We start from the raw sequence: 7,912 nt of genomic DNA, 5'->3' as shown, positions 1-7,912 counted from the left end.
TGATGTTTATTGTCTACATAAATGATCTACCAGTTGGTATACAGAATTACATGAACATGTTTGCTGATGATGCTAAGATAATAGGAAGGATAAGAAATTTAGATGATTGTCATGCCCTTCAAGAAAACCTGGATAAAATAAGTATATGGAGCACCACTTGGCAAATGGAATTTAATGTTAATAAATGCCTTGTTATGGAATGTGGAACAGGAGAACATAGACCCCACACAACCTATACATTATGTGAGAAATCTTTAAAGAATTCTGATAAAGAAAGAGATCTAGGGGTGGTTCTAGATAGAAAACTATCACCTGAGAACCACATAAAGAATATTGTGCGAGGAGCCTATGCTACGCTTTCTAACTTTAGAATTGCGTTTAAATACATGGATGGTGATATACTAAAGAAATTGTTCATGACTTTTGTTACGCCAAAGCTAGAATATGCAGCTGTTGTGTGGTGCCCAACAACAGAAGTTAGCCCATATCTTAAGAAGCACATCAACAAACTGGAAAAGGTGCAAAGACATGCTACTAAGTGGCTCCCAGAACTGAAGGGCAAGAGCTACGAGGAGAGGTTAGAGGCATTAAATATGCCAAAACTAAAAGACAGAAGAAAGAGGTGATATGATCACTACATACAAAATAGTATCAGGAATTGATAAAATCGACAGCGAAGATTTCCTGAGACCTGGAACTTCAAGAACAGGAGGTCATAGATTGAAACAAGCTTAACACAGATGCTAAAGAAATATAAGAAAATTCACTTTCGCAAATAGCGTGGTAGACGGTTGGAACAAGTTAGGTGAGAAGGTGGTGGAGGCCAAGACTGTCAGTAGTTTCAAAGCGTTATATGACAAAGAGTGCTGGGAAGACGGTCTCATCCTGTAACTACACTTAGGTATTTACACACACACTATATATATATATATATATATATATATATATATATATATATATATATATATATATATATATATATATATATATATATATATATATATAATATATATATATATATATTATATATATATATATATAAATATATATATATATATTATATATATATATTAATATATATATATATATATATTATATATATATATATATAAATATATATATATATATATTATATATATATATATAAATATATATATATATATATATATATATATGTCGTACCTAGTAGCCAGAATGCACTTTTCAGCCTACTATGCAAGGCCCGATTCGCCTAATAAGCCAAGTTTTCATTAATTAATATATTTTCTCTATTTTTTTTCTTATGAAATGATAAAGCTATCCATTTCATTATGTATGAGGTCAATTCTTTTTTTATTGGAGTTAAAATTAATATAGATGTATGACCAAACCTAACCAACCCTACCTAAACTATCTTTATAGGTTAGGTTAGGTAGCTGAAAATGTTAGGTTAGGTATAGTCGAAAAAACATTAATTCATGAAAGCTTGGCTTATTATGCAAATCGGGCCTTGTATAGTAGGCTGAGATGTGCGTTCTGGCTACTAGGTACGACACACACACACACACACACACACATTATATATTTATATATATATATATATATATATATATATATATATATATATATATATATATATATATATATATATATATATATATATATATATATATATATATATATATACCTAGTAGCCAGAAGTACCTAGTAGCCAGAACTCACTTCTCAGTCTACTATGCAAGGCCCGATTTGCCTAATAAGCCAAGTTTTCCTGAAATAATATATTTTCTCTATTTTTTTTCCAATGAAATTAAAAACCTAGCCATTTCATTATGTATGAGGTCAATTTTTTTTTATTGGTGTTAAAATTAATGTAGATATATGACCGAACCTAACCAACCCTACCTAACCTAACCTAACCTATCTTTATAGGTTAGGTTAGGTTAGGTAGCTGAAAAAGGTAAGTTAGGTTAGGTTAGGTAGGTTAGGTAGTCGAAAAACAATTAATTCATGAAAACGTGGCTTATTAGGCAAATCGGGCCTTGCATAGTAGGCTGAGAAGTGAGTTCTGGCTACTAGGTACGACATATATATATATATATATATATATATATATATATATATATATATATATATATATATATATATATATATATATATATATATATATATATATATATATATATGTCGTACCTAGTAGCCAGAACTCACTTCTCAGCCTACTATGCAAGGCCCGATTTGCCTAATAAGCCAAGTTTTCATGAATTAATTGTTTTTCGACTACCTAACCTACCTAACCTAACCTAACCTAACTTTCTCTACTACCTAACCTAACCTAACCTATAAAGATAGGTTAGGTTAGGTTAGGTAGGGTTGGTTAGGTTCGGTCATATATCTACGTTAATTTTAACTCCAATAAAAAAACATTGACCTCATACATAATGAAATGGGTAGCTTTATCATTTCAAAAGAAAAAAATTATAGAAAATATATTAATTCAGGAAAACTTGGCTTATTAGGCAAATTTGACCTTGCATAGTAGGCTGAGAAGTGCGTTCTGGCTACTAGGTACGACATATATATATATATATATATATATATATATATATATATATATATATATATATATATATATATATATATCGGACAATTAAGAAAAAAAAATAAAAATTTAAATTATTTTACCTTGTACCTAGATCCACCAGGCCTGTTTGGTCTATGTTTCAGTACTTGAGAAATCTGGAAGGTCACATCCTCCTCCTCAACTTGTGGATGTGCGTTGATAGATGATTCTGTAAAATTAAGTTATTTATATATAATAATAAATTCAGTATAACAATAATATTCTGTAAAATTAAAAGTAATTTATACATCAATCAGATAAAACTCTCCAGAGATGGTGATACACAACATATAAAGGACAAGCTTCAGAACAAAATATGCATTTAGGAATAAGGTTTTGTACATGTAGGTAGCACATGAGAAAATAAGTGGAAGGTGATCAAGTTTATATTAACATGTTAATGGCTTTGTTAAGGCTTTGCAAGAATGAAAAAATATTAATAATATAATATCACCTACCAATTAATTGTACATCATTTATAAGTCAATTATTTGCATTATTATTATTCAATACTAATGATATAAAAATGCATTTTGTAATCTACTATTTATGCAAGTATTAAGCACAGGATCATGAAATAAACTGCACAATACTGTAATGGATAAACCAATTAAGTTTACATTTTCCTATAGCTAAGTCAGTCAGTTCTATTAGCAGCAGAGAACAATTATGCCCAACCTCTATTAAATGAAACAATCTTAAGAGCAAGTGATAGAAATATAATCATTTATGCTTGGGAAAATATTATGGAATGGTTCCAAATATGAAAAATATTAAGTTTTTTGGTTAAAATTTTTTAATTTAAAATTAAAATTTTTAAGTGAATTTTAAACTTTAAAAAAATTATTTAATTTTTTGGTTACTTACTTAAAATAACATTATATAGTTCTTGTTTTTGTTCTTGTTTTCTTCTTTTGCCCTTCCAGACTGTATAGTGACCACAGGCCGTTTGTTCATATCTTCATTATTCTTCGAACCATGGTTGCACAATCAGACCCACGTACACTGGTTAAAAGCATCACCTAAAAGCAACAACAAAAATGTAGTACACTGACGAATTTTGAATATATATATATATATATATATATATATATATATATATATATATATATATATATATATATATATATATATATATATATATATATATATATATATATATATATATATATATATATATATATGTATGCCATATACATATATATGCTATGTTGTATGCTACAACTTGGCTGATAATAAAGCCATTCACAACTGCAGGCCTAATAAAAAAAGGAGGTGGCATAGCAATATCTTACAAAGATACCTTCATCTGCAATAGTGTCATTAGTAATAGAGACGACTATTGTGAATATACCTTTGCCAAGTTCTCCAGTAAATCCCTTAAATCCTCCTTGAACAAGAGGGTTTTTACTTGATCGAACCATATTCTTAACCTGCTGCAGGTAATTTTCAAATGGAAATGCTGAACATCTGTCCAAACTACCAAACTCTTTGGCATCAGAGGATATGTGTGTTAGGCAGTGTACATTGTACACTAAAAAATCCTTACCATACAGCTCACGAGCCTTTAACACAAAGTACAGCAAAAGATCATGTGCATATTGGCTGTAATTTAACTGAATCAATTTAGGTGATACAAGAATAGAAATGGCTACACTCAGAGTCGGGAAATGGTCATACAATTCTTTGGGTAAGATTCCCTTCAGTACAATCTTACCGGTGTAGAGAAGGAGTTGCCTGTATTCAGTCGCTTTCCATCTATCAACCTCTGAAAGACTTCGAGGTTTACCTGTTCTTTTAGGCGTCGCTTTTTGGCCCGTGACATACGCTGCCATCTTGTGTGGTATTCTCTTCTTCTTTCTATAATGTGTGCATACATTCTGAAGGAGAAAGGCCAAGTGCTACATTACCAATTACTATTACAAGATTATTAGTAAAGTATTGTACTGCAAAAAGCAAATAAAATGGGGTAAACTAAACTTTGAAAACAAATAATAATTAAAACAGGTAAATTAGTAAAATAACAAAGGCTTAAGCAGACATGACTCTGCTTAAGCCATGTAAAGCAGACAGATAAGATGGCAATATATAAGGGGAAAAAATTAAAAAGCTAGGATATAAAACTAATTGAGATCAAAAGCATAAATTACTAAAGTAGGGGAAAAAATAACAAATGACTTCATAAAAAAATTATCCAATTGCCAACAATAACTAGGTAGTCCGAGTCTAAGTCTAAGAAACAAAAAAAATTTAAATGCTGTTATCTGCAATGAAACAATACATACTATTGCACGTACCGAAACATTGATGAATGTAAAAAATAGAGAACTATTTGCTGAATGTCCCATAAATGAATTTAAACTATTTTACACAAAGAGGGGGGAGAAGCCATGTATGTTAGGGAATATTTGAAATGTAGTCTCGAAAAGTACACAACTGTGATAGGAAAATTAGGTCACATGGAGGAGTGGGTCTGTATACTATGGAAGACCTTGTATGCTCGGAGCTCCTTAACATTACAAATGAGGTGGTAGAGGTATTGGGATTAAAAATAGAGAAAATAAATTTAGTGATTATTCTAATATACAAACCGCCAGATGCAACGGCCGAGGAATTCACAGAACAGGTAAACAAAATGGAGAACTCGATACCTCATATTATCTTCCTAGGTGACTTCAACTTGCCTAGTCTAAGATGGAGAATAGCAAACAATAATATTATACCAGGAAATTTATCGAGACCTACCCACTCAGCTTCCTGGCAATACGTTAGTAATGAATAAATATGATATATTTACTCATTATAATGTTGGTGCTGAATGTACAACACGAAAAAACATAATTTTAATCTGAAAAAGGATCTTTTTATAAAGAAATTAGACGAAAATAAAGAACTGGTGACGCCAAATCAAGTCGACGATCCAAGCGTCGGTTAGGTTAAGTTAGGTCAACCTAACCTATTATATTTATTCATTACTAACGTATTGCCAGGAAGCTTTGTGAAGCTTGTGTAGCTTGTGGTAGCTTGTGGTAATTAGACGGACCCTCATTTTAACAGAAACTTGGCTAAGTAAAGACTATACCCAACTCTACAACTTAGCTGGTTATAAAGGCATTCATAATTGCAGGCCTAGTAAAAAAGGAGGTGTTATACCAAAACAGATGCAGAACTAGGAAACAGGATTTCTTCAACAGAAATTTTGAAATTGTTCACAATTTTTGTTACACCAAAGTTGGAGTATGCAGCAGTTGTATGGTGTGCCCATATCTTAGAAAGCATATCAACAAACTGGAAACGGTGCAGAGACATGCCACTAAGTGGCATTAACTAAATGCCATTAAATATGCCAAATATACTACATAAATATACATACTACACATGCACAATAATTGTCCTGGGACCTCTGATATTCATAATATAATATATATATATATATATATATATATATATATATATATATATATATATATATATATATATATATATATATATACATATATATATATATATATATATATATATATATATATATATATATATATATATATATATATATATATATATATATATATATATGTATATATATATAGGGCCATCAACACACCTCCAGCTAGGGCCACCAACACACCTCCAGGGCCATCAACACGCCTCCAGGGCCATCAACACAACACCACCATCAACACACCTCCAGCCAGGGCCACCAACACACCTCCAGCCAGGGCCATCAACACACCTCCAGCCAGGGCCACCAACACACCTCCAGCCAGGGCCACCAACACACCTCCAGCCAGGGCCACCAACACACCTCCAGCCAGGGCCACCAACACACCTCCAGCCAGGGCCACCAACACACCTCCAGCCAGGGCCACCAACACACCTCCAGCCAGGGCCACCAACACACCTCCAGCCAGGGCCACCAACACACCTCCAGCCAGGGCCACCAACACACCTCCAGCCAGGGCCACCAACACACCTCCAGCCAGGGCCACCAACACACCTCCAGCCAGGGCCACCAACACACCTCCAGCCAGGGCCGCCAACACACCTCCAGCCAGGGCCACCAACACACCTCCAGCCAGGGCCACCAACACACCTCCAGCCAGGGCCACCAACACACCTCCAGCCAGGGCCACCAACACACCTCCAGCCAGGGCCGCCAACACACCTCCAGCCAGGGCCACCAACACACCTCCAGCCAGGGCCACCAACACACCTCCAGCCAGGGCCACCAACACACCTCCAGCCAGGGCCACCAACACACCTCCAGCCAGGGCCACCAACACACCTCCAGCCAGGGCCACCAACACACCTCCAGCCAGGGCCACCAACACACCTCCAGCCAGGGCCACCAACACACCTTCAGGGCCATCAACACAACACCACCATCAACACACCTCCAGCCAGGGCCACCAACACACCTCCAGCCAGGGCTGCCAACACACCTCCAGCCAGGGCCACCAACACACCTCCAGCCAGGGCCACCAACACACCTCCAGCCAGGGCCACCAACACACCTCCAGCCAGGGCCACCAACACACCTCCAGCCAGGGCCGCCAACACACCTCCAGCCAGGGCCACCAACACACCTCCAGCCAGGGCCACCAACACACCTCCAGCCAGGGCCACCAACACACCTCCAGCCAGGGCCACCAACACACCTCCAGCCAGGGCCACCAACACGCCTCCAGCCAGGGCCACCAACACACCTCCAGCCAGGGCCACCAACACACCTCCAGCCAGGGCCACCAACACACCTTCAGGGCCATCAACACAACACCACCATCAACACACCATCCAGCCTACCACCACAAGCTTATAAATATACTACACATGTCTAAGAGCAAATAAAAGAAAACAGTTACCTTAACTATTGAAGATGCAGCAGGATTTTGTGGATAAGCCAGCAGCAGTCCCTCTCGACACGGTTTTAAAATGGCGGCGACTACCACAACATGCAACGAGCCTAAAGAATGTCCAGCGCTAGCATTATCTAAACGCTATTATATATTATCAAGCAATACGGAAATCTAAAATAAAAAAAATGATACAAATAATTGTATTAAATATTTATTTGCAATTACAATACCTCGGGAATATATTTTTGCGTTAGCAAAACATATTCAGTTCGTATTTAGTTTAACTCATTTAAATTCTTTACAAATAATAACCTGATTTTACCTGATGGCCATTAACATTAATGTTTTATGTTGATACATTTCATACCCTTATTATTTCAATTTCTTTCTTTATTATGCACCCCATACCCATCCCGTGGGCGGTGGTGTAAAGGATTACAGAGGCACATAATGG

General features: G+C 35.6%; 1 long non-coding RNA gene across 1 annotated transcript in view; it reads right to left on the bottom strand.

Annotated features, from left to right (window-relative positions):
* LOC138356333 (uncharacterized) overlaps positions 1-7,535 on the bottom strand; it is a 9,824-nt gene extending 2,289 nt beyond the window's left edge. The window contains exons 1-2 of the long non-coding RNA XR_011224362.1: positions 7,465-7,535; positions 2,665-2,771 (exon numbers count right to left, since the gene is read on the bottom strand). This is a non-coding gene — a long non-coding RNA (uncharacterized lncRNA). The remainder of the gene's footprint in view (positions 1-2,664; positions 2,772-7,464) is intronic.
* Positions 7,536-7,912: the final 377 nt, after the last annotated feature.

The sequence above is a fragment of the Procambarus clarkii genome, chromosome 71 (genome assembly GCF_040958095.1).
Source record: "Procambarus clarkii isolate CNS0578487 chromosome 71, FALCON_Pclarkii_2.0, whole genome shotgun sequence".
Classification (NCBI taxonomy): domain Eukaryota; kingdom Metazoa; phylum Arthropoda; class Malacostraca; order Decapoda; family Cambaridae; genus Procambarus; species Procambarus clarkii.
The sequence above is the reverse complement of the archived record's forward strand: the minus strand, read 5'-3'. Positions and strand labels throughout refer to the sequence as shown.